The sequence below is a fragment of the Ursus arctos genome, unplaced genomic scaffold (assembly GCF_023065955.2).
Source record: "Ursus arctos isolate Adak ecotype North America unplaced genomic scaffold, UrsArc2.0 scaffold_13, whole genome shotgun sequence".
NCBI lineage: Eukaryota > Metazoa > Chordata > Mammalia > Carnivora > Ursidae > Ursus > Ursus arctos.
The window spans coordinates 16,469,853-16,497,642 of record NW_026622797.1 but is presented as its reverse complement, the minus strand read 5'-3'; the positions used below and the strand labels follow the sequence as shown (position 1 = coordinate 16,497,642).

The 27,790-nt window shown below is 35.1% G+C and overlaps 1 protein-coding gene across 6 annotated transcripts in view; it reads left to right on the top strand.

Annotated features, from left to right (window-relative positions):
• TAB2 (TGF-beta activated kinase 1 (MAP3K7) binding protein 2) overlaps positions 1-27,790 on the top strand; it is an 87,162-nt gene that overhangs the window by 2,599 nt on the left and 56,773 nt on the right. For 2 of the 6 annotated variants that reach the window (XR_007191547.2, XM_057310978.1), the window contains exon 1: positions 200-22,777. The exons of 1 other annotated variant lie outside the window; for it this stretch is intronic. The gene's annotated coding sequence lies outside the window, so the exon portion shown is untranslated. Of the gene's footprint in view, positions 1-199; positions 22,778-26,761; positions 26,849-27,790 lie in introns of those variants that run through there. 3 more of the 6 variants (XM_048225931.2, XM_048225930.2, XM_048225932.2) reach the window with 3 other exon arrangements.

Genomic DNA, 27,790 nt, shown 5'->3' with positions numbered 1-27,790 from the left:
GAAAATTCTTTTCTCAAAATACTGTTCAGGGTGAAATGTACACATATCTGTGAACACACTGCATTTTGAAAAATAGGTCTAATGTAGACCATTTACATGAAACTATACATTTCATGCCAAAAATTCTTTGAGGGATGTCTGAATTTTCTAAACATTTCTTAAGATACATAAACTGATTAAGACTAAAAGTTTATTTTTTTAACAATCATCAAAATACTTTAAGAGGGAATTTTTGTCTTTTATAGATGTTTAGAAAAAGGTATCAGATAATCCTTCCAATATGTAAAGTTTGTAAGTTAAACTGTAATTCAGAAACGCTTCAATTCCATTATATCTCTACCTGGCCAGGCTCCCATGACCCAGAGAACATAGTAGCACTTTTCCTTTGTTTCACTTATGTCATCTTTATTCGATCCATCTGAGATTGGGACTGTCTGTAATAGAAGGATTATGAGGTAATTACAGAAGCAAACGTGAAGATTGGGGCAAAATAGTAATGAGAAGATAAGGGATTATTAGATGAACAGTTTTAGGTAGCTAGAAATTTATAGAGGTGGGTAGCGGTGGCTGCCAAGCATAGGAAAATGATCATGCTGAACTGTACTAAGGATATTTGCTCTGAATCTTTTGATAAACTCTGACCATATGTATGTCATCTTATTTAAAACCTTCTGTATCAAGGGATGCTTGAGTGGCTCAGTTGGCTAAGCATCCGCCTTTGGCTCAGGTTGTGATCCCAGGGTTCTGGGATCGAATCCTGTATCGGGCTCCTTGCTCAGCGAGGAGCCTTGCTTCTCCCTCTGTCTACTGCTTCCCCAGCTTGTGCTCTTCCTTTTTCTCTGACAAATAAATAAAATCTTTATGAAATATGAAATAAAACTGTATCAAAGTGGTAAGGATTTGGAGACATTGAAATTATGTGAAATTTAAATGCATGTACATTCATATTATTTATCTCTGGTTCATATTTCAAAAACACAGTAGTTTAACATTTCATTTCTTATGATTCAGGCCGTATAAAATCGAGGACACTTGCTTAATCGGAAAGCTAAAAAACCTGAGGAAGTACTCTTAGGGATAGCTAGTATTGTACTGTCAGCATTCTCTTTTGTTGACCACTAAACCTGACTGTGATCTTGATAGAGTCAATAGATTAAGAATGGCTTTCTTTTTGTTTTCTAAATATTCCATCCCTCAAAACACAATGTTTAGTACCAAGTAATACTACTGACCTTCTAGCATTAAAGTTAAGCATTTCATTTAGACTTTTCACTCTGATTTTTATTGAGTCACTTTACAGAATATGCTTAGTTTTCTAATTTCTTAATCCTTGGAAAAGGAATGAGCTACTGTTAAAACACAGTAAAAAGTGTCAGCTGACAAGTTGATATTTTAGGAGATCCAAATCAGAATTTCCACAAACTAAAATTATAGATCTTAATATCAACAAAACATACCTATGAAAATCGATTAAAGTTTAGGCACTTAAAAGTGAATTTTTTCAAAATATAGTTTATGTAGACACCCCCCCCTTAATGCTTGATAAATTGCTGGATGTCTTTTTGATTTGCTTCTTAATATTTTTAACATAAAATTTTAATAAATTATTGCATTTCTAATCTTCTGTTCCAGTTCAAAATTTGGGGTTATCAACGGAGCGATGAATTTTTTTTGACCTTTAATAACTTAATAACTTTTTAGTATTTCTTTTATAGTAAAGGAAAGAAAGACGCTAATATTTACTAAATGCCTACTGGGTGCCAAGCTTTCATTCACTTCACAAATACTTATTAAGCACTTACTATGTGCCAAGGACCTTTGTGATGTTGGCGATGGCAGCAGTGAACTGACATAGACAAATTTTCTGTCCTTATGTAGTTAACATTTTAGTAGTGAAAAACAAATGAGTAAAATGTAGTATGTCTAGGATGAAAAAGTACTGTGGAGAAAAAACAGAAAAGTGGGTTGGAGAATGGACATTGGTTATTTGCTGTTTTCAGAACTGTATGGTCAATACTATCCTTGATTTCAAAAACAAAAACTTAAATAAGTTTTTTCTTTAAGAATGTACTTTATAACTTGCGAACACAATTATGTTTGTACTTGAAAGTTATAGTTTCCACTGATAGCAATTTCCAATTGTTAGTACTTCAGAAAACTGCTTTGTGGCTCAACAGAAAATCTAGAGTTTGCTATCCTGGTTTTGCCACTGACTAGCTTTGTGAATCAGAGAGGATTACAATTTTGTAGCCTCTCTGAACTTGTTTTCTTCTCTCTAGAAGGAGTGTAATATCAGCAAGGTTGATGTGATTATAAATTATACATTTTGTGTCAATTATCTGATATATAGAAGGGTAAGTTGTAACATTTTTGTTTACTACTTATCAGAAAGTTCTGTCAAACAAAGTTGATGACCCTTCCAAGAAGCTCTCATAACACTATGGGGCATTGTTTAGTATATATTTCATTTGAACAACTAAAGCATTCTTGTCTGATACATAAGGTTAATTAAAATGCACCTGTAACTTATAGTCACTAGTACTGTCTGGGACATTGGTACAGTTGCCTAGTCAATGTGATACCAGGTGTAAACTTAGTGTTTTTCTGCTGACAGAACATTGTGACATAGTTTATTAAGGTTGACGAGCTGAATCTGAGCATTTTGACAGGTACACACAAATAGTGTGTTAAGATTCCAATTTATACAAATAGTTGGAAACATTTAGTACAGCCTGGCATATTGTAAGCATTCAATAAATGTTTGTTCTTTTCATTATTTATTACTTCTTTATTGTGTGTAGGAGGTAATCCAAAGAATTCACAAAGTATTAAGGAAGACTTTTACAAAGATAAAAGAGTGCAAATTGTTAATGAGTTTTTTTGAGGGTAGAGCGGAATAGCCAATCAAACTGAAGTATTTTTCTTTTTTATTCTGGAAGATCACTAACTGAGCTTCTCAAGGACAGACCATGGCTTATTTTCATTTCAGTATTGACTTCACCCTATCTTCAGTGGTTGGTCTCTGCTTAAGAGCTCAAGAAATATTGTATGTTAAATGTTGAATGGTTTAGTTTTTCTGCGTATCACAGCTCATTTTGGTGGTAAGCCACTTCTGAGTTTGAAAAGTGACTACTGGGCTTAAGTCTTTGAATCTCTAAGCACAGACTGAGGTGTCAGGCAAGGTCTTCTGAACGCCATTTTTTTTTAATCTACCCAAAAATTTGAAAAATACCATAGAAATTGGAAGGAATAAATCAGTTATTTGCAGCCAGATTGGGATTTATTAACCTATTCCTATGAAGTTGTTGACATTCAAGTGAAAAAGTGAATAGCAGTCATTATAAGAAAAATAGAAAAAATAATTCACGCATGATTATATGCCCTTAACTGTTAAAAGGCAAGTTTATCTTTCTCTTTAAGGCACTTTCAATGAAACTATAGATTTATACTGGCCTTATGAATTAAATGGCTCAGTCACGTTGTTACATTCTTATGATGTGGGGCATATTGGTGTTTTTGTTTTTTGTTTTTTTCACAGAAAACCATCCCACCCCACCCTACTTTAACAGTAACCATTTTTCATATGTTTAAATCTTAGCATCAGCCAGCTTTTTCCTGTTTGTGGCAAGTTATCCTCTGCCTAATGAATAGTAATTTTAGCTTTCTTAAAAAACCTAAGATTTCCTCAAGTCCTAAGACATTTAGTCATTTATACAAAATATTTCTTGGCTTTTTAAAAAATGTCCTTCAGGGTATATAGGAGCAAATTGCTTTATATTCAAATTTGATGTGTTATAATACTGTTGTAGAAATGAGATAGAAATACATACAATTGAATATTTTGATATTCTTGTGGTTTTTTGTTTGCTTGTTTTGAACTCTAACAACCTACCACTAAAAAGGAATATTCCTACAGAGTGTCAGTTTGAGTGGCTTCAGGAAGAAAGTCTGATTTATCCACACACCGGTAGAACATAGATGAGGGCATTGTAAGAATTTGTAGTATTTTAATTGTATCGTTAAAGAAAATGGCATTCTTGTTTCACTTAAGAAAAACAAAAACAGTCCTAGTATAAGTCACAGAAGTCAGATAATAGAGGTTGGGAAGGTCTTCTGCAGAGAAAGAGACAGGAGAGAAGCAAGAGTAATATAGAATTTAACAAAGATTTTGGTGGAAATATAGGAATGCTGGTTGTTACTAATAAATTATTCAAAAGATTTAACCATCAAAGTGTGTGATCCCTACAACCGGTACCCCCACCCAATCTTACCAAAACAGTAAGTCAAAGCAATGCCGCATTACTAGATATAGTACAGAGATTAGTGTTACCAGCAAAGTCTTGAACATTTCTGGGGGGTAATTCTGACCCTTTCACTTGCCTGTTTGCCTGGTGCAGAAGACAGGTTGTGGGAGAATGACAGCAAATTATTGCCCCTCCCCCAAAAAAGTGTGTGAAAGAGTCCTTCCGATTACTAAATTCTACTTATTCCCTGGTTTATTAACCATACTTCTGTCTGAATTAATAGATAATACTATTAGAGTTTTAGCACTCTTAACATTTATGTTAAGGAAAATTTCTTTTGGCCTATCTTAATGTTAACCTTTTGGATGTTAGCAAACCTGAGCACATCAGAGGTTTGCTTTTTGTCATTTTGCCAGCTGGGCAGGCCACAGATACTGCTTGTTCATCAGTATAGAGCCAATGGCAATTCAGTGGAATGATTTTTCCATTCCTTATCAATGAGAGAAAATACTTGCCAATACAAACAAAAACTTGAAATCAGCAACTTGACCTTGCAGAATGTGGTTCTCACACCAGGCAAGTTTTGCGTAGTCAGACAAATCAACAAAAATAGTAATTCTATGAACTAGAGAGATAGGAGATGAGGGGAGTTTACTTAGTTTTAATTATGTCAGCAACTGAAGAAAATAATACTTTTGATTTTGATTTGGTCTCTTAACTTGTCAATATCTACCCCTTTAACTAAATATCTTAATTTTACCGTGGTAAGGTTCAGTGAGGTTTAATAAGAAAAGACCTGAGCTTTATTTTTTTTTTTTTTAAAGATTTTATTTATTTATTTGACAGAGATAGAGACAGCCAGCGAGAGAGGGAACACAAGCAGGGGGAGTGGGAGAGGAAGAAGCAGGCTCGCAGCAGAGGAGCCTGATGTGGGGCTTGATCCCATAACGCCGGGATCACGCCCTGAGCCGAAGGCAGACGCTTAACCGCTGTGCCACCCAGGCGCCCCAAGACCTGAGCTTTAAAGTCAGATGAGCCCCAGTTCAACTCCCGGGTTGTATTGCTGGCTTAAGTATGGCCTTAGATTAATTGCTCAAACTCTTTGAGCCTAGGACTTTTCTTTTGAAAAATAATGTGTACTAATACCTATCTTAAATGGTAGTTTTAACTATATTATTTGTATTTCTGATGTTACGTAGTACTGTACTGACATAGGACCTAGTAGGGATCAGTAAACAGAATGCAAAATATATCCTGTGATACCCTGTGCTTTTCAAGGCAGCTTTTCTTTAGTGTAACTTTCTCATGTTAGCTTCATATTGAGCACCTTCTATTTAGTTAGTCAAGTTTAATTTTTTAAAGTATTAATCTTTCAAATAGAAAAAGGCAAATTCTTGTTGTAGTTACATTAGACATAGAGCTTAAGTAATTAGAAGTAATTTTACATTTGGAATTTTGCTTTGTTTTTTCCTTCGGGATACTTACTTTATTTTTGCTCAACAAATAGAATGAAAAGGAAATAATTTCTCTACTGCTTAATTTACTGTTACTCTTTAGACCAAGGATGAAACAAACAAAGCATCATCATTATTTTTTAATCACAAAAGAAACGTGTGACTTCTTTGTATTTTCCTTACCTTTTCCTGTGAAAAAGCCTACATTTTCGATTCGAAAGTAGTCCATGCTCATAATTAAGTTCTTTCTAATTAGAAAATTGGCATGAATCATATTTGAAAACACCTTAAATATGAGGTTAAATAAAATACCATAAAACTTTTGCTACTTTATATAAAATGATCTTTGTATCTTTTCTGTTTTAAGTTCCTAGTTAATATTTTTTTAGTTATTTTGATAATACTCTTCTATGTCTGTATTTCACAATCAAAAGGAATATAGTGCTAAGTTTCCCGATGTTTGTTTATTATTGGATTAACTGTGATTTTTTGCTTTATTTCCTAAGTTTTTTTATCTTAATCTATTGTGTGTCCTAATGTGATTGTTGTAGAATATTTTGCTCTACTAATTAGTATGAGGTGCTATCTGCATAAATAATATTTTACATATTAATAAATACCATTTGTTTATTGATCACCCAGTAAACTTCAGAACTTTTCCTGGAATTGTAAGTAATACAAATAACTTATTACTAAAATATAAATCCAGCTGCTGTGGTTACTGTTAAACAATATGAAGGAATGAATGAATAAATAAAGAAAAAGTATGTTTAGAACATTTTGTAGTGTGTATATGAAATCTCTAACCCTAGAGGTAATAAATATGTTTTACACACGTGCAGTTTTTGTGCAGTCTGTAAAATAAACCCAGAAGCTCAAAGAATAATGGATATCTAGCCATTATTCATTAGATAAATAACATTAGTGCAGAGAGGATTATGAAGTATATGTTGGTCTTTTCAGTATTCTTTCTATGCTAAATAGTTTTTCTTTTAGCAAAGTCAGTATGTAGTGTGTAGGATTATTTATAGAATTTTTGTTTTCCTCAAAGACCATTTTTGTTTTCCTCAAATACCATTATTTTAAAAACAACATATTTTCAGAACCTTTCAGATGGGTCACTTAATACCAGTAATAATTAGGTCAGCAAATTAATTTTGCTTTTTTGCCCTTTGCAACAGAGTTCATCTTATATGTAGCAAATCAATAATCATTTGCATAAGAATTTAAATTGAGGTCTACCTTTAAGGATTAATTACATTCAAATCTATGGTATAAAGATAAGGTAAAGATAGATACTTGCTTCCATATTCTTTTTTTTTTTTTTTTAAGATTTTATTTATTTATGTGACAGAGAGACAGCCAGCGAGAGAGGGAACAGAAGCAGGGGGAGTGGAAGAGGAAGAAGCAGGCTCATAGCGGAGGAGCCTGATGTGGGACTCGATCCCAGAACGCCAGGATCACGCCCTGAGCCGAAGGCAGACGCTTTAACGACTGCGCTACCCAGGCGCCCCTTGCTTCCATATTCTTGACTTTCTGTGGGCTGTCCTGTCTTTCGTACTAGCATTTCCTGATCATAGGCTTTTATTGGTGCTAAGTCATCCCTAAAAAATAGTTCTAGAGAAGACAAGGCAAAAACACTTGTTTTTGAAAAGAATTCAGAACTCAAGTGTATGTTGCATTTTAATCCACTGCGCACAGATTGTATCATTGCAGTTAGTGACCTGATAAACACGGAGATTTACTCTTTGCAACTGAAGCAGTTGTGTGTAGGCATCACAGTTACACAGTTGCTAGAATTGAAGAGAAAACAAGTACTTAGGAGATATCTAAGATATTGTCAAAAGTTGGTGGAAATGCAGGTACTGTGTATTTGCTTTAAGAGCAACTTGCTGTTTACCTTGTAACTAGCATTTACCTGAATGGTACTTAACTAAGTACTGTTTGCCACTTTATGATGATTTTCTTAGGAAATGGAAAAATAAACTTCCATTTCCACATGGACGATTCTGCTTTTTTACATAGGAAAATGTATTGACATGTATCGTTGAGCTTGCCAGCTTGCCTATTTCTTCTTTCTTTCTCTCCTTCTTTTCTTCTTTCTTTTTTTGTGAGTTTTTTCCCCCCAGGGTTTTTGTAGGTAAGGTAATTGGTCAGCCTGAGTGAGACATCCTCATTCTCTTCAGGTGATTTTCCCCTCATGAACAATGGCATGAATTTACAGGATTACTGTTCAGAGCCATTCCTGTATGTCTGCAAGTGGAACAAGAAGTACTCTTCCTTGGGGAAGGTAGCTTGAACTGTTCATGGGAAGATTGAACTGGTGATCTTAGCCAAACCAAGCTATAGGATTAGTACTTCAACTTTTATAGGCTGTCACGTGATCAAAAGAATAAAAAGAAACTCTGCAGAATTTGTGTCAGATGCCTTTAATGACACACCTGTGCAAAATAATTGGCTAACCCAGGGAATCTTGCCTGACTCATTCTTCCACTGTGCCTCATGTCTGCATTCTTTATTAGTTAACCTGATTCACTTATCCAATAGTTTTGAGTTTCTGCTGTGTGCTAGGTACTTTGCTAGGTGACAGAGATGGAAAGGTGAATAAGATATAGGTCTTGCCTTCAACAGACATGTGTACAAACTAGTACGCTATTCTGTAACAAATGCAGTGATAGTGTTAAACATAAAACCCTTAAGGAATTTGTAGGAGGAGTGTCTGACTCTGAGGGATGAAGGGTTACGAGAGTGAAATCTTCATAGGAAGGGTGATGTTTAATTTGAGTGTATGTCAAACAAGGAGTACGAGCTGGGAGAAGAGAGGCCATTTTCTGTCAGAGAAAACAACATGTGTGAAGGATAGAGGGAGGAAGGTCGACACACCTCCAGTAACTGAGTAGTTCCACCATGCATAGGCAGTAGTGAGGGGTTAGTAGGAAATGAGGTGAAGAATTAGAAGACAGCATGAAAATACCTGTATGCTCTGTAAGGTAGATTTGCCTTCCGTCTATAAATGGTGGAAGGCAAGTGCTTAAATTAACATTCTAAAGTTACTTCTGGCTGTAGTGTACAGAATATTAGGAAAAGAGCCAGGCTTGGACAGGAGAGGCAGGCCTTATAACCATGTATTTGGATAAGGAACCGGAGTAATGAATTAAGGCAATGATTAAAGAGAAGAGTAGGTAATGAACTTGAGAATACTGAGTGTGAAATAAAACAAGGTAATGGTCACACATGCCCTGGCTTGAGTACCTGAGCGCATAGTGTAATACCTGCCATTTACCAGTGTAAGAACATACCTGGGCAATAACAGGTGAGGAATATATGAGTTCTTTTTGTTCGTTTCAAGGTTCCTATAGAGAGAAAAGAGAAGGAAGATATCATTTTGTTGGGGAAAGACTGGGAAGACTTCTGATTAGATGACATTTGAGTAGGTACCTGATGAAGTGATAAAGGGAAAAAGCTTTCCAAATAGAGGCAATAGCAAGTGCAGAGGCCTTTAGATGGGGGCATGCTTGCCATGTTCCGAGAGCAGGAAGGCCACTGTAGTTGGTGCTAAGAGAGAGGGAAAGGGTAGATGAGATCCATGTATGTATTTCATGCAGTATCTTTAGATTGTAGTAAAGAATTTAGATTTTATTCAGGATGTGAAAGGAAGCCCTGAAGGGTTTTAAGACATGATCTATTTGCCTTCCCCCCCCCCTCATTTTTTAGAACATGTTTATTTGTTCACATTGTATATGTATGGCTGTATATCTTTTTATCATATGTAAGATTTGTGTAACCAGCACAGTCAAGATACAGAACTAGAATCTTGATGAGGTCGTACTTATCCATTTTTCCTTTTGTGGATTGTGCCTTTGTTGTCAAGTCTAAGAACTCATTGCTTAACCTTAGATCCCAAATTTTCTTCTGTAAGTTTTCTGAAACTGTTACATTTTGGATATATAGATCTATGACCATTTTGACTCAATTTTTATTTAAGATGTGGTTTTTTAAAAAGATTTTATATATTTAAAAAAAAGATTTTATTTATTTGAGAGAGTACGCACACAAGCAGGGGAAAGGCAGAGGGAGAAGCAGACTGTTTGCTGAGCCGGGAGCCCGATGCGGGACTTGATACCAGGACCCCAGGATCATGACCTGAGCCAAAGGCAGACACTTAACCGACTGAGCTACCCAGGTGCCCCTAAGAATCGAAGTTTAGATTCAGGTCCATTTTTGTCTATGGATGCCCTCGTTGTTCCAGCACCATTTGTTGAAAAATTGTATCTTTCCTCCATTGAATTGCTTTTGTACCTGTGTCAAAAATCAGATGGTTGTATTTGTAAGGGTTTATTTCTGTATTCTCTGTTCCATTCCATTGATCTTTGTGTCTATCCCTCCATTAGTAACTATCTTGATTACTGTCACTATATGTAGTAAGTCTTAAAATCAGGTGGTAAAATTCCTCCAGTTTAATTTGCCTTTTTTCAGATTTGTTAAAACTATTCCAGTTCCTTTCCATGTAAAATTTATAAAATTTTACAAAAATCCTGGGATTTTGGTAGGAACTCCATTAAATCTATAGATCAGTTTGAAGAAAATTTGCATCTTTACTTTGTTGAGTCTTTCAATCTGTGAACACAGTATATCTCTCCTTACCTCTAGGTGGTCTTTGATTTCTTTCATCAGCATTGTGCAGTTTCCAACACACAAACCTTATACATGTTTTGTTAGACTTATGCCTATGTACGTTTTTTGGAGCATTTATAAATGATACTGTGTTTTTAATTTTGGTTTCTAGTTGTTCATTGCTAGTTTGTAACAGTATTATAGGTTTCTGTTAGTTGCCCTGGTTTCTGTCGACCTTGGTAAACTAAACAATTTTAGAAGGTTTTTTTGTAGATTCCGTGGGTTTTCTAATGTGTCTATGAATAGAGACAGTTTTATTTCTTCTTTCCAGCCTGTGTGCCTTTTATTTGCTTTTCTTGTCTTACTGCTCTGGCTAGTACTTCCAGTACTGTGTTTAATAGGAGTGGTGAAATCAGACAAGTTTGTCTTGTGCCCGAATGCATTCAGTCTTTCACCATTAAGTATGTGTTAGCTGTAAGTTTTTTGTAGATGCTGTTTATCAGGTTGAGAACGTTCCCTTTCTGTTTCAAGAATTTTTATCATGACTGGGTATTGAATTTTATCAAGTGCTCTTTCTACAGTCAATAGGATCATATTTTTCTTCATTAAACTGTTAAACTGATTGTACCTTTTCTTTTTAAAGATTCACTGAGGCTGCTATGTGGAATAAACTATGGGAGTGGGGCAAAGTTTTAAGCAGGGAAACCATATTGGAAATTATTACAGTAGTCCGAATGAAAGATGATAGTGGCTTGGACCAGGGTAGTAACAGGAAAGGGTGAGAAGAGGTCAGATTTTGGATATGTTTCAAACCTTGCGTGGGCAGGAATTGCTGATGAATTGGATCTGAGGCATAAAAGAGAAGTCAGGGATGACTCCTAAGGTTTTTGGCCCAAGCAGTTGGAACTATAGAGTCGCTGTTTACTGAACTGGAGAAGACAGTGATGTAGCAGGTTTGGGCTGGGCAATCAAGAGTTTGTTTTTGCACATGTTAACTTTGAAAGGCCTATTAGACTTGTAAATATCAAGTAAGTGATTAGGTATACAAAATAGAATTCCAGCAAGAGATCCAGGCTAGAAATAGAAATTTGAGAGCTATCAATCAAGTTCATGTATGAGAAATTTATGGTGATATTTACTAAAAACTGTACCTGTAACCTTTTTCTTTTTACTGTACTATTATCTAAGGTTTATTTACAAAGTGCCATATTTTCCTACCACGTGAAGAACTTTTACCAAGTTTCAACTTGGATTGGTTCTATTTATCAGCCTGCTGTTGTGTATCTGACATTAAGTGCACCAGAAATTATGTGATTGAGGGATATATATTTCCTGTAATAATGTATTTAACCGTGCTTATTTGATAGAAAGGGGACTATAATAGTAGTATAGACACATGTGTCTTACTTATTTTCAGAGGGTTGTCCTGAACCTTTATAAAAGGAAATATTTCTTTGTGTTTTGTGAAAAAGGTTTGACACTATTATGTAAATGCCTTATAGGCTTTCTGTGGTAAAAACAGGACAGGCAGAGAGACAGATCAAAAAAATTAAAAACAAGGATGCAAAATAGCTAGCAAGAAAGAGACTTCAATTTCTGAGTTAGACCCAAAAATAAACTGGTAAAGGGAGAGGGTGAGCCTCAATTTACAGAATTGGTAAAAAGATCTTCTGAGTTCCATTCAGATAGGTTTATTTCATAGAAAGGTTATTTCAGAAAATATTTTTTAAATGCCACAGTCTTTTCTGTTGTAACTAATTAACTCATAATATTTTTTATCAATAGTTTATATATTTCTAGCACTTATAGTTCCTCTATCATAGGACTTACCATATTGTGTTATAATATTCTGTTTACTTTTCAGTTTCTCCCACTAAGTATAAGTGTTTACAGCATTAGTACAATGCCTTGGCACTTAAGCGCTCTGTAAGTATTTGTGAATGAATGAGTGAAGACACACACACTGCTAAAGTTTAAAGCTAGTAACCTTGCTTGCTTTTGAAAGTAAATGAGTTTTTGAGATTCCAGAGTCTGGGTTATTTATGGTCATATGTCTCTTCTGAGTACATTGAGTTGATGCTTTCAAAGGAACATTATACTCCTACAGAACGCACATAGCAACAATACTAACCAAAGTTAGTGAGGCACACGTTTTGCCTATTGTTATCTGTTCTTTTTTTCCTCGTGGTAATGGATTTATGCAAAATCATCTCAACTTTGGCTCAGACTTCTTGTATTGAGTGGGGCACACGTTGCAAATAGTAGGCTAAGCTTAGAGTTTAGTCCGTAGTAGCATGTCTCATGGGAAATTCCCTGCACACATTTTAAAAATCTGTCTCTTACCTAGTCCTTCTCCCCATTTCTAGGTAGATGGTAGATTTATAGGCCAACTTTCTCTTCAGTAATAATTATACTTTCAAAAGCATTTTCATATACCTTTATTTCTTTGACCTTTACAAGACAAAAATACCATGAGGCTTTATTGTTCCATGCAGATTCAAGTACCCTGAGAACATTTATTTTTGTAGCCATGTATTTTATTTCCAGATCCATAGTGTGTTTTACATGTATGTGTATATATATGTGTGTGTGTATGTATCTATAAATACATGTATATGTCATGTTAGTCCATAACAAATTAAGTTTATAGGAAGAAGCTTTCTCTGATATTGTTGATGCAATAATAAATGCTTAATAAATGTTAGCTGTTTATAGAAAATCTTTAGTTCATAAATTAGCCGTAAAATTACTATCAAAATAATAAACTTAAAACTCTATAATCCTTATTGTTATGCTTATTTTCATGTGAATTTCTTGACCCCACCCTTTCCTAAATTTTATCTAACTCTTCTGACTCTTTTGTTGTAAATTCTTGGTCTTCAAGTCTCTTTTCCTGCTTAGCACCTTTTCCTAATTCCCTAGGTCAGTGTCACCACCTTCTACTGAAACTCAGTACTGTATAATTCTACAAAACCTGTTAACCTCTCTTGGGGAGGAATGTCAGTGATCCAGCTATGTTTTAAGATCTAGAAAGTTTGTTACCACTATGAAGTACAGCTTAGCAAGGTTTAAGAGTAGAATAAGCCATCAGATAAGAGACTGTTGTGTTACTGTGATTGTCCAGGTATCAGATACATGAACAAGGACATTGTGGATATAGAAAGGGGCATGAATGCAAGAAATATTTGTGGAAGTAATCAGTGGAACTTTGCTATTGATTGTATATAGAGAGGAAAACAATTGAAGACCCTGAAATTGCCAGCTTCAGAATCATGCTCTGTAATTAATAATTGACATAGAGGTACATTATTGGGTGGAAGACAGTGAGATAAGTTTTAGACAGTTTAGATAAGTTTAGACAGTTTTAGACTTTGGGTTCCTAGCATGGCATTGTCAGGCTGTTAATTTTACTTGTTCCAGTCCCTCCGCACCAGGCCCTTGCTTGCCTTCCCCCTCACTCACTCTGCATTCCATTATTATTGGTCTAAGAACTTCCCTTTAGGAAAAGTAATTTCTTTTTGGTTATAATTAACAGTAGAAATTGTAATGTGTGGAACGCAGTTCCTTGTTTGCTACTGGCATTCCCATTATTCTCATCTCATCCAATGAAAAAGATTACTTAGAACGATATTTACCACCATCACTACTACCACCTCACCCCACACCCACCCAACCTCTGGGATATTGGTACATAAGTTTTTATATTTTTTGAAATAAATGAGTCAACTTGATAGAGATCTTTGAAGAAAAACAAAACTTTATGAAGTGTTTGTGATTAAAACATTAATCAGTGAGTAGAGTAACACCTCATTCATCTGGTTTCATTAGGTAATAAATATGCTACATAACATAATTGAAACTTACCCCCAAACGGTTTTTTATAGATTTTATGTATAGAGATTTTTATATTATATATACACTACATAGGTTTTACTTATATGTGTGTGTGTGTATACATTTAATAGCTCCAACTATGTTTCTTTATAATGTTTTATATGATTTACTACCTTCTGAAATAGGAAACATTCCCCTTGCTCCACACTTAACCTGTTCTGAAAGATAGAAATAGCTTTTTGTTTCAAAGCTTCAGAATGAGAGTCAGAAGCCCTAGGTTCTAGTCCAAGGTCTAAAAGTAAATTCCTGTGTGAAATATTTTGTTTTTTTACCACTGAATCCGTGGAATCTGGAATAGTGCCTGGCATGTAGTAGGTGCTTAGCAAATATTTTTGAAACAAATCATTGTTTTATGTCTACTTTAGCACTCCTTTCCTGATTTATTACTTGGACTTCATTACCACCTAGCTTCTGAGTTTTTAATATAATAGGAGTATCTAGGTTTTGATTGAAGTGAACTATTAAACTTAATTTATGTTGTCCTTTAGCTGCTTAGTGGCATTTTTGGCCTTCTTGATGTATTTTCTTGTGTACTTAAAGTTGTCAAACAAATGACCTTCTAATACTCAATTTATTGAGAATAGTTTCCTTACTGAATACATTCCATATGCCTTTATTATGTGTAAGCAGTGTCTTATTTACAGGGATATAGCCTATGTCCCCAGGGATCTTATAACCTAGATGAAGAGACACAGAAGTGAAACTGTAAGAGACAAATTAAATGTTGGATCGTGAAGCATTGACCCACAGGTACAGTGGGAGTTCTAGGAATAGAGAGATCCATGTGAGCTGTAGCAGTAGCAAAATAATTCAAGGAGATGAAGCTTGAATTGGTTTTGGAAAGTAGTTAAAGATTTTGATAAGCATCAAGACGGAGAAATGACATTCTAAGCCAGGGCATTAGCCTAATCAGGAAAGAAAGCTGGGTTAAACATGTTCAGACAAGCCTGACTGGATTCTGATAGGTGTGAGGACTAGTGGGAAATGAAAGTAGGTGGACTTAGTACTGAGTTTTACTCTAGCTCCATGAAACTGAAGGGGTCTGAGGACAGAATTTAGAGGAATCCCTGCCTTTACGGGAGAAAAAGACCCCACATCTTTGTTTTCACTAACAGGAACCTGTAACTGAAATTTAGCATTTCCTTCTACTGACAGTCCCTATTTACAATGGTTCAACTGATAATTTTTCAGCTTTCTGATGGTGCAAATGAGATATGCATTCAATAGAAATAATACTTCAAATTTTGAATTTAGATCTTTTCCTTGGCTAGCAGTACGCAGTGCCGGACTCTTTTGTACGCTGGTCAGCAGCAGCGACCCACGGCGCCCAGTCAGCCACAAAATCATGAGGGTGAACAACCAATATCAGCTTACAAAACCATTCTGCTCCCAAACAGCCATTCTTTTTCACATTCAGTACACTATCCAATAAATTACATGAGATATTCAACATTTTATTATAAAATAGGCCTTGTGATTTTGCCCTTACTGAGCACATTCAAGGTAGGCTAAGCTAACCTGTGATGTTCTGCAGGTTAAGTGGATTCGATGCTTTTTTGACTTATGGTTTCAAGCTGCAGTGGGTTGGGATGGAACCCCATCATAACTCAAGGAAGGTCTGTATTAGGATTTTAGGCAGTAAAGCACAGTAGTATTAGCAGTGCCTGTGATTTTATTACTAATAGTAAAGCACAGATATTTTCAAATTACTATATAACTGCTGATATTTCTGAATAGAATTTATTCAAAGTACTACTTCAAAATTATGGTTTTTAGACTTCTGCTAGATTTTATTTTGTTGGGTATATATTAATAAAGAAGCGTATATATTAACATACCACAAATACAGGTTTTAAAAGAAACTTGGTAACTTTCAGTATAATTGGTTTTCTTTGTAATCATTTATGCATTTAAAACCACTCATATTTTTAAAAAATAATTATGTTTTTAGTAAAATTGACTTTCTTTGTAATCCTACATACTGTATTTAATGCATTTAAAATATTCTGAGAGGGTATCTGTAGCCTTCTTCAGACTGCCAAAGGGGTTAATGACACCAGATCTAGTGAAACCAAATGGGAAAAGGCCTTGAAAACCATGCCAAAGAGTTTTAGTTGAAATGATAAGTAGAGGAGGAGCCTAATAAATTTTTTATTTGTTTTAATTACAGGATAAATACAAGTTAACTTAGAAAATTTTTTTAATTTCATTAAGTTTAAAAAAAAGAGGGAGTTCTTTATTTCACAGCTATAGATAAAGTTTACAAGGTAACAAAAACTTGTCTATAATCCCACACTCGTTATCCTTATACTCTTCATGTATCTGTTCCAGTTTATTAAGTTCTTATGCAACTTAGTAAATCTTTATCGAAGTGGTTATATAGGAGCATTTTTAATCTGCTGTACTATACTTGATAGGTCAAGTAGGAAGACTTTGGTGGCAGGGAGGTAAGCTATAGATCTGGTCATTTAGATGTGGGATGATTGGGGTAGTGTGGTAGCGGTAGGGGTGGAGTAGAATTGGTGATTCCAAGAGGTATTAAAGAGCTTAAAGGGCTTGGTGGTAAACATGGAGGCTGAAATGCATGGAGTGGTGTAAGGGAAAATAACAAAGTTAAGAATAGAGTGCCTAGATTAGGATTCCTGGAATAATACCGTACTGGTTCACAATACTTTATCTGTAACCCAAGGCCAACTGTGTTTTGGAATTCAAAATCTTTTGAATTTTAGAAAGGAAACATGGTGTTTATATTGTATATTATGTAACACCCCCAGCAAGGTCCGAGGCATTGTAATTAAACACTGATATTTCTGTAGCAAAATCTAGAAATAGTCACAGTAGGCTAACTAAAGCCTATAAGTAGCCTCCAGTGAGTTCAAAGCAGGTTTTTTGCCACTACCAGATGAGGTTTTGGGTTTTTTTAAGATTTTATTTTTAAGTAATCTCTACACCCAACATGGGGCTTAAATTTACAACGCCGAAATCAAAAGTTGCATGTTCCTCCAACGCCAGGCACCCTGTCCAGATGAGTTTTGACATGAAGTTTCATGAAAAAAATCTTTTAAGAACTTGTTAGATTTCAGAACTGTGGAAGTGATTGTAGACTGTATTGACTATGACATCCAGGGAGGAGAGTCTTAGGACGTTGTGTTTTGAGGAATGTTGATTATGAAATTGATAAGATTTGAAAGAAAAAAGGGTATAGAAAGGCAAGAGAAGAGTTTAGGTTACTTCAATTTTCAGGCTGAAAAAATTACTGTTTCTGATAAAAATGGGAAGTTGAGGAGGGAAGCTGTTGTGATAAGGAGTTTAAGTTTAAACTTCCCTTTTATTTTTCAAGTATTCCATAGTGGTAGAATGAGCTTAAAAGTTTACAAGTGGAATATAAAATGTCCTTTTAAAATGAGCTCTTAATTTTCAGAACCCATGACTATGATGTTGAGACCTGAAGGTACTTCAAGGTTGAGAGTGGTTGAAGAGGTGCTCCTAGATAGTTAAGGGTTGTGGCCCTGCTCACCAAAACAAAACCTGGAAAATAGACCGAAAGAAGTAGAGTGAGATACTTGTACCCCAACAGCATTCTTTTCCATGTGGTTGACTCATTGATATGGCCATATTTATAATGATGTGAATATATGTAATAGTAGTAACTGTTGCAGTGGTAGTGGGCATGTTTTATTTGAATGCTTTCCACATGCCCGGCAGTGTTCTAAGTGCTTTACATAGGTAGCCTGGTGGTATCTTTCTTCCTTGTAGACTGGGTCATGACAGCAACTAGGTGGGAAGCATTAGCGCAGGTAGAGGTACGATTTTGATCCCAGTTCACTTTAAAAATCTGGAATATAGATAATTCATGAATATATAGAATTAAGTAGGTTTTAACTATTGCCATTCTGTGGGGTTTTTTTTAAATCTAATAAATGGACTCATATCATTATTGTTTTTAAGATTTTATTTATTTATTTGACAGAGAGAGAGACAACCAGCGAGAGAGGGAACACAAGCAGGGAGAGTGGGAGAGGAAGAAGCAGGCTCCTAGCGGAGGAGCCTGATGTGGGGCTCGATCCTAGAACGCTGGGATCACGCCCTGAGCCGAAGGCAGACGCCTAACGAGTGCGCCACCCAGGCGCCCCTATTAATATTGTTATATAAGTAAAATTTCTTAGAAATAGGGACATAGAAGTCTAACAAAAATGAAATAAGTTTTTTCAATAATTACTCTTAAAATTAGTTTAATTACTTTATATCTATTGTATACAAATGTATGCGTTTACTTTCTGATTCATAGTTTTAAAAGGCAAATTTTGTCTTAAACCTTTATTCAGATTCTGCTACTGACTTATATAATTCGAACTTCATGTTTTTATTAAGTAAGGATATTGGACTAGATATACATAAGGCTCCTTTCAGCGTCAGTCTCTACGATTCTGAATGTTTAGGTTTCATCAAGTAGAAGAGAAAGATTGAACTACAACTTAAAGGAGATTCTCCTGCACTTACGCTGTAAGTGCAGATAAGTGTCTGAGGAAGACGAGCGAGGATGAGTGTCCCACTGCACCTGCATCCTTTTGACAAACGTTAAGCATAGAAATAACAATCCTAGGAAACTAGAAGAATGTGTACACTGTTGACCAGAAAAATTTTCAAGAAAAGAATGATCAGTAATCATTCAAGTTAGTAATCAATCAAGTTAATACAACATAGAGGAGGGAACTCTGGACCAGGAGTTAGAAAGCCACAAATACATTTCTGGCCCTCAATCTGCCATGGATTGAAGTTTTTGATAATTAGTATATTAATTTTCTGAACCTTGCAAAATGACAGTAATAACTACCTAGCCTTCTCAGGGTAGTTTTTCATGAAGATCAAATGATAGGATGAATTAGAAAGTACCCAATAAAACTTAAAATATTCTATGAAGTGATGTTACTGCAAAATGGTGGATGAGGATCCTGAAAAGGTTATTGTATTTGATTATCTGAATAAAGCTGTTCTCAAGGGAGGAAGCTTGGAGGCAGATTAAAACAAAGTTGAAGCCATAGTATAACTACACGATAGAGAAGTTTGGCAAGGCATGAATGGTAAGAGACAGATGGCCTAGCATAGCATAGTCATTCCTTACATTGCTCTTGCAGTTTTTTGTATGTTTGTGTTTCTCACTTGAGGAGGAGGCAGAGGGCAGGAACCACAGCTCATTCTCTTTCCGCAGTGCCTTGAATAGCTATTTTCATATGAATAAATACCTGCTGGACAAGACTTAACTGGTAAGGAAATACTTTGTGGTATGAGTATATACATGGATGTATGTTTGAGATGGTTACGACTTAAACATGTTCATAGGTTGAAGGGAGAGATTGAAAAGAAATGTGACTGGTTTCCTCAAGATGTGAACGAAAGAGGATAGCATCTCGAGCCGTAGATGGAAGTGCTGGTCTTACTAGTAAGAGACTATTTCCTGCAAAAAGCACCAGACCCAGGAGGTTTTACCATTGAATTCTTAAAACCTCAAGCCCTAGATAACTATTTCAGAGCATAGAGAAGAAAAGGTAAGCTTCCCAGTTCTTTTTACAAAGACAGCATGACATGATAATAAAATATGAGCGTAAAAGATTACACACCAGTCTCACAAAAGTTGGTGCAAAAAATGCTTAATAAAACTATTAAATGGAAACTACCATTACATTAACAGAATAATATTGTAATGGAGTAGAATTCAGTATTTAAATATAGAAATTTAGAAATGTAATGATAAATGCATTCATATGGTACTAGGTAAGAGGGGGTTGTGACTATCTTGAGGGATAACAAAAAGGAGGGAAATCAACATTTATCTCTAATAATCCTTCATGAAACAGGGATAAATGAATAGATCTAAGATTTTACATATCTCAGACCAGAAGTCTGCATTTTGTTATTAGAAATGATGAAATACTGAATTCCTTTTTAAAAGTCATAAATCAAGAAAGGTTTGGCCAGCATTAACTATTCTGTAACATTGTCTTTGGAATACTGTCCAATGTAATTAGACTAAAAAACAAAATAATTATTGAAAGGGAGGAGGCAAATTTATTTATAAATGACATTGTGTATCTGGAAAAGACAAAAAGAATCTACTTACAGATTACTGTGAGTAATGAGATTTCATTATGATAGTTATGAAATAAAAACAAAAATTAATTGTTTAAAGTATTTTTCTTGATTGTCTTTAAACTGAAAGTCCATCTGTATGGATTAATGAATGGAAATCCTCATTCTTAAGTACTTTTTTTTTTTTTTTTTGCCTTCTAGGGAATACACAGGCTGAATTTAATCTAATCATCTCTAAGTAAATTGCAGTGTGTTTTGAATGAGACACTTTCCATGTTAACTTTTTTTTAAAAAAAGACTTTATTTATTTGAAAGAGAGAAAGAGCAGGGTGGAGGGGCAGAGGGAGAGAGAGAAGCAGGCTTCCCACTGAGCAGGGAGCCCGATGTGGGGCTTGATCCCAGGACCCAGAGATCATGACCTGAGCCAAAGACAGATGCTTAACTGACTGAGCCACCCAGCCACCCCTCCATGTTAACTTTTAAAAACGGTTTTGAAATAAAGCTGTAGCAGTGAATAGAGTGATTTAAGGAAATCTTTTTTTAAATCCTTGTTACTTTGATACTTGCCTTATTACTTGGTAATGCTAGGGAAGGTGTAATCTGATCTTTGAGCCATATTTGGTAAATAATAATTTTGTATGGAACCCACAGTTCTATCAGTAAGAGGAAAATTATTGCCCAAATGTAAGGCTTTTCTTCGCCCTTAAAGCATTTCCTGACTTAAAGACCAAGTTTTATCGTGCATGGAAATAGTTTTGTTTTTTAAAGTACAGCGTATTCCAGATCTGTAACTTTTTAACAAGAGTGTGTGGATAAAGGTATTTTCTACTTTACTTAGTAGGGAGAGTTACATGTCTCCTTGTTTACCACTGATACTGTTTATATCCTAAAAAATTGTTTTATTTTTATTCATCATCAGCTCTTGACTTGAGCTCTCTCACACATTTCCTTTGTAGCTGTTCTGAAATCAATGTTGATGAATCAGTTATATCTCTTTGGATCTGATGTGGTTGAGTTATTTAAACATAAAGCTTGTTACATAGCTGTTTCTTTAGCATATATAAAAGTGAAAACTTAAGTTTACCCATATGTTTAAAATTAAAAAATGTGTTTCATTCTGTTGTAATGCAGAAAAATGTATTGAATACTCACTGTGTGCCAGGTTGTTAGGTACCTCTATATTTTAGCTAATTCTCTTGACAGTCCAGTAAGGTATGGTGTGGTATCCCACTTAATAGAAAAAAAAACTTGTTCAGAGTTTTAGTCCAAGGCCATCCTGAAACCACATTTGAACCTGGATCCATCTTTCCCAGAATTTTTTCACCGACAACGCGCCATCACAAAAGATGGGAAATTAGCATTTTTTCTTAAAAACTACTTTGATTCTGTTTCTCGTTGTTGTGTTGCTAGTCACAAGAAATGCAGGGAGTTAAGTTCTTTGAATCCTCCTCTTCATTTTTTTTTTTTTTTTTTGGTCCTGTTACAGTTTTCACAGTCTGCCATCATTTGACAGTAGCAGAGCATTCAATTTATTTTGACTGCTATGACATTTGTTTCTTAGAGAAACTCCTACGAGTGCCAATTCACCAAGCATAAGGAGATCGTTTCCAGGCCCTCGTACAACAGTCTACCATTTTTAATATCCTACCATTTCTGTAACCTTTGTAGTTACAGGGTTTTGTTTTTTTTTAATATGGACCGAACAAATTTATAAAAAAAAAAAAAAATTGAATCTATTTTGGTAATGGAAAAAAAAATTTCCAGTGTGGTTACGAACCACATCTTATGAGCTGTTCTTTGCCTCCCACTTTAAGAATTACCAAGTATTTTTAAAAATTGGAACCTGAAATTCAGTTCATTGCTTGGATGCATTTCTTAAGAAACCTCTGAGAATTGATTGTAGGAAATTAGGAGAGCAGTTAGAAGATGATTGGAAATAAGATAGTGAGAGAAGAGCAAAATGACCTGAAAATGAGGACTTTACAATTTTAATTTTACCAGTGAAAGTGGATTTGTTTTCTCTTTCTGCTATACTCTGTGGTCCCATATTGGACAGTCTGTTGCAAAAAGCCATTACAGATTTCATGTAGGCCACTGTTTGAGTAGCTGGAACTGGGAGTCTAGAGTAGAACTGGGTGAAAGTAAGACAATGACTTAACTAATGTAAATAGCATCTTCTGATAACTTGTAACTTAAGAGATCCTTTTTCCACCTCAGAATATTTTATGTGAGACACACTGGGGACTACCTCACTGCTGTTAGATCTCATAATGTTATCTGGTCACATTTCTTCTGCCTACCTCTAGTTTACTCTAGTTTCTCTTCTGCTTTCAAGGCTCCAGACCCAGTTCCTGGACCTGCCCTGGAAAAGAAGTATCCGGTAGAGATGAGCTCACTGCAGTTACTTAATTAAAAATTTGTAAGCTACAAAAATGGCAATGGGCCAACCAAGAACAGCTACAATTTGAATTTTTCTATTTCCAGGTATGCTAAAGTCCATGGCACCAGTCAAGCTTAGCCTGCGTAACTGCCTTACCATGACATTTGTAATAACCAAAACTTTACTTTCAACATCTGTGGTCCTCTTGCTTTCAAGTATAGTAACAATCCTAACATCTAGGTAACATGCAGCTACTCTTGACTTTAACATACCTTTTGCTGAATATTTCTAATTTAACTTGTTTGCTAGTAGTAGCAAACTAATGCAAAAATGATTTCAGAAAAATAAGTTTGAAATGCTATTGAGTTAGGCCCTGTAAATGTACAAAAAATACTCTAGTCTTCATTGAAAAGTAAACATTAATGACAACAAAACTGTCTTCCTTTAAGATGTTCACATGTAGTATAAGTAGTACAGGGAATTAAATAAATGATCCTAGTTTTCTTAACTATTCTACACTATGAATGTCTTCACATAGAGTTAATACATTCTTCAGTAATTGGAAATAGGATTTCTGAATAGAACCAGATAATGTATTATATAGTACTTTTTACTTGAAGAATTTTTAATGTAAGTATATAACTAATATTTGCTATATTTTTACTTGATTGTTCGAAATAAATCAAGTAAGAAAGACATCGTAGTTGGAATTGTCCTGGAATATAACAACATAACCAAAAACTGAGGTTTCCTGTTGCCTTACATTTTAACGGAATAACAACTACTTATGGATGGTTAGAGCGCAGTTGTCAGTTAGCTTTTAAGGACTTTTATTGCTTTTACCTATTTGTATAGATTTAGAAACAGGATTAATCCATAAAAGGTGACTTTATTTACTAAATGGGCAGATAGCCATATATATCTTTTGTTTTTATTTTTTTTTTTTTTATCTTTTCTAAAATGTGGGGGGGGGGTTTCAGAGAGAGAGAATCCCCAAGCAGACTCCCCACCAAGCCTGGAGCCTGACATGGGGCTCAATCCCATGACCCATGATCATGACCTAGCTGAAACCAAAAGTTGGACGCATAACCAACTGAGTCACCCAGGCATCTCCCCATATCTTTTGTTTTTAAAGTTCAATTCAGAGGAACTGAACAGAGGAATTTTATATCCCAACTGTGATTTTGAAAGACGATTCTAATATCCTAACTTGTGCTTTGAAAATTCTCTCCTCCATCATTAATGTATAATGAATTTAATGTCAACCAGTGTGTTCAGCATTGGGTCACCAATTATGTCCCACACGATTTGTTTGGTATTGAAAGGATTGTATCTCATGGAGTGTTGAATTAGGACTGGAAAGGGAGCTACTGCCAGAGATACTATAGGGTCATTACCGCTGTCAGGGAAATTGGAGGGGAAATTCAAGAGAGAGTTGCATTTGAATTTCAAGTCTAATAAGTTATCACTGGGGCTATTAGTGATGGTGAAGTTTTTCTACATTCCTGAATGCAATTTTTGTATAAAAAACTAGGCACCATAGGGATGTGGAAATGAATAAACCTTGCTTTCAGTGACCTTACACACAAGTAATACCAAAAAAGTACTGTAATAGGGGTGCATACCGTGTACAGGAGAGTACCAGAAAGAGTCAGCTTTGTGGGGAAGACAACATTTCTACCAAGCCTTGAAGAATAGATAGAATTCTTTTGAGAGAATGGCAGGAATATGTCTGAGTTATGGAAATGAAAATATATAACATGTTCTAGAAATTGTGAGCAGTCTAGTGTGCCTAGAAAACAGTGTACAGGATATGATAGAAAATGGATCTATGTCATGCATGCTTTCAAATGTCAGGTGAAAGAGTTGGGACTTGATTCAGTAGTAGGTAATGGAAATCTATTGAAGATTTCTTAGCATTGGCGCACTTAAGTAGGTGAGTTTTTTGAAAAGCTGACTGCAGTAGGGTAAGGGTTGACTTGATGAAGTCAGAGATTAGGCATTAGTAATACCTAATTAAGGACGACATTTATTGTTGTATGTACCAGACACTAGGTGTGAAGAGTTTTACCTGCAATTTCTCATTTAATCCTTATTACAGGAATGTGAGAAGTAACTGAAATAATACGCGCTAGGCATTTAACACAGGACCTGGCCCATAGTCATGGTGAACCAGTAATGCTGAACCATAGTGATTATACTGTAAACTCAGAGAAAAGTGTTCTTGTCACCTTTATGTGTGATAACTTTCTATAAGAGTATTGTGTTTATTGAGGGATTTTTAAGAAAGTAACAATAAACCTCTTTTTCTACTACCTCCTACCTTTTTCTTTTAAACAATTAAACTATCCCATTGGTGAATGAATACTTCTTATTCAGTTTGAGAGCTGAGCATTAGTTCACATTGAGTTAGCCTTTGGTTGAAAAAAAAGGGGGGGGGCGCCTGGCTTTTTTGTTTTAACAGGACTGAGCATAGAGATAGTCATGCACCTAAACATAAAGCCCATACATAAGGTTTAAATCAAAATGTAACTATAGATCTCATCTGTCAAGCATCTGGAAAAGTGATAATTGTTGCAGCTGTTAACTATAACAGTAACAGTTTCAGCATAGATAACATAGGCTTTAAGTTATTTGGAGGTGTATACAGTTGGCTAAGTACAGTTACTTTCAAATTATGCTACTCTTACTCTCTTACCCGTGTATCAGAATACAAATAATGATGGATGGTCTTCCATCCATGTGTCCCTTTACCTAGCCCCCTCTCCAAAATAATTAGCATGTGTTCTTTTTTTTTTTTTTTTTTAATTAATTTATTTGAGAGAGAGCGAGCATGAGCAGGGGGGAGGGGCAGAGGGAGAGGGAGAAGCAGACGCCTCACTGAGCAGGGAGCCCGACGCAGGGCTCGATCCCGGAGACCCTGGGATCATGACCTGAGCCAAATGCAGGCACTTAACCAACTGAGCTACCCAGGCGCCCCCTGAGATTATTCTTGACCATCTAATAAAAAAATTCATTCACCGGAACTATAAAAAGACTAATAGCAAACTGTATACAATAGTTTCACAGTGTAATACGTGAAAGACGGGCACACACTAAATTATTGCATTGTGTTGTATTTTAGAGACTTGATTCAATTTGATACTTTTTCACCAATTTCACCTTTGCCCATTTTGAATTCTCTAATTTCTTTTTGAGATTCTGAGTACTGTTATAGTAATGAAATATTTCATTTAAACATTGTTCTTTACAAATACATTTTTATATATTTTCTCTACTAGCAGGCTTAGCAGTCTCCATTCACCAGAGTTGTATTACCAATCAAGTGTATGTGTATAATTTTTAAATTGCCAGTTTAACTTTTTGTTAATTATTAAAACATTTTGTTATTAAGAGAGCACTAATATCTATCTATTTATACTATGTGTAATTCATGAACATAATCAGCAACACACACCCAATGCTATAACACACACACACACACACACACACACACTTAGTGCCTGGCCAGAAGTCCACTCTGGGGAAAAGTCAGTTGAGGGCCATGACATTAGAAGGAAGATGGGAAAGTTGAGATGTACCAAAAAAACATGGGGCCAAGTAAGTGTTTGGAACTGCATGGGGATCAGTTGATGGAACTTCTCATAACTTTCTCTGAATCTTCATACTAAGGTGCCATCTTAGATTAACATTTTAACCAGATTATTATAATCTTCACATGCCATTGAGTTCATTGGTTCATTACAAATGTTTATGGTTGATATAAGGTGCTAACTGGTCCTTCCTAGTGCTTTCATTTTCTTTTATCCTCTCTTTTTCCCTCTTACCCATAACAGGAGCTTACTGTCATTTATTTATATCGTGTTTTCTTTTAAAGATATTTATGCACAGGATGGATTATCCAAAAATAGTAAAAAGGGGGCACTAAAAAATAACTGTGTTTCCCATCTTAAAGCCCTAATGTATTGGGGAAAAAAAATAATGAGATATGAATTGGAAAGTACACCCAAGGTAGTTAGTTATATAATATGTTTTGATGAATTATAACCATTCTGTCTTAGATTTATTGCGCTTTTCTTGATCCTTAGAAAATGGTAGCGCTCACCACAAAACCACAATACATAAATTGCCAAGTGTGGCTGACTTGCACATTCCTTTAGAAGAACTTATAACTGGTAAGCCTTTTAACCATAAGAATTGGTCAACATTCATGGACTTGAGGCAATGTATTAAATGAAAAAATTGGAAGTTTTCTTTTTAGGAGGAGGTAGTATGGATCATTACGTACTTCAGCCTTTGATGTTTATTTTTTCCTTTACAAAGTAAATTATTGCAGGGTTATAAAGTTGAGGAATCGATTTTCTGCTAACATAATCCTTTTCTCCTTTCAAGCTTTTAAATAACACGAAAGCTGAACATGATAGCTAATTTAAAGTAGTAGCATTTAGATGACTGATTTGGTATGTTTCTGTTACTTTATTTTTGTAAATAACTGGCTATGTAAAGTGATTCAGTATTACAACTGTTTCATGCTAAATCTATGCTAAAGATGGATTATAATTATCTTGTTTTTAGGCTTAAATGGTGATAGTATTTGAATTTTAGATTTTTAATTACATAGCTATAGTTACCGCATTTTAACTCTTAGGAAAATAACTTGATATTGTAGATTTGGTGGGGGTGGGGTTTGCTTTGCCTTAGTAAAGTTGTAACATCATGTTCCAAGAAATGGAATTCTAATAATTTGCTATTAAAATTTTTTTGAAATTTTTCATGTTCAATTAGTGACATTTGCAAATTCTTTTGAGGTTAATCAGATGTGAAGTGCATCAACTGTTACCTAACTAGCATTTGATGAGATGCTAGATAAGGTATCAGTAAAGTAAAAGGTATTTAAAATAGTGAATGCAATTAGGCAGGGAATATATTTCTTTTTTTTTAAGGTTTATTTTTGAAATCGTATTGAGGCTAAAAGGTTTCAAAATTTGCTTTACTTTAATTTTAAAAATTATAGCATCATTGAGCTGTTCTTACTGCAAAACAGTGCTGCTTTCTCTGATGAAGATACTTTTTAAGAATACCTCACTACACAGTCTGATAATGTCAGCCAATCCACA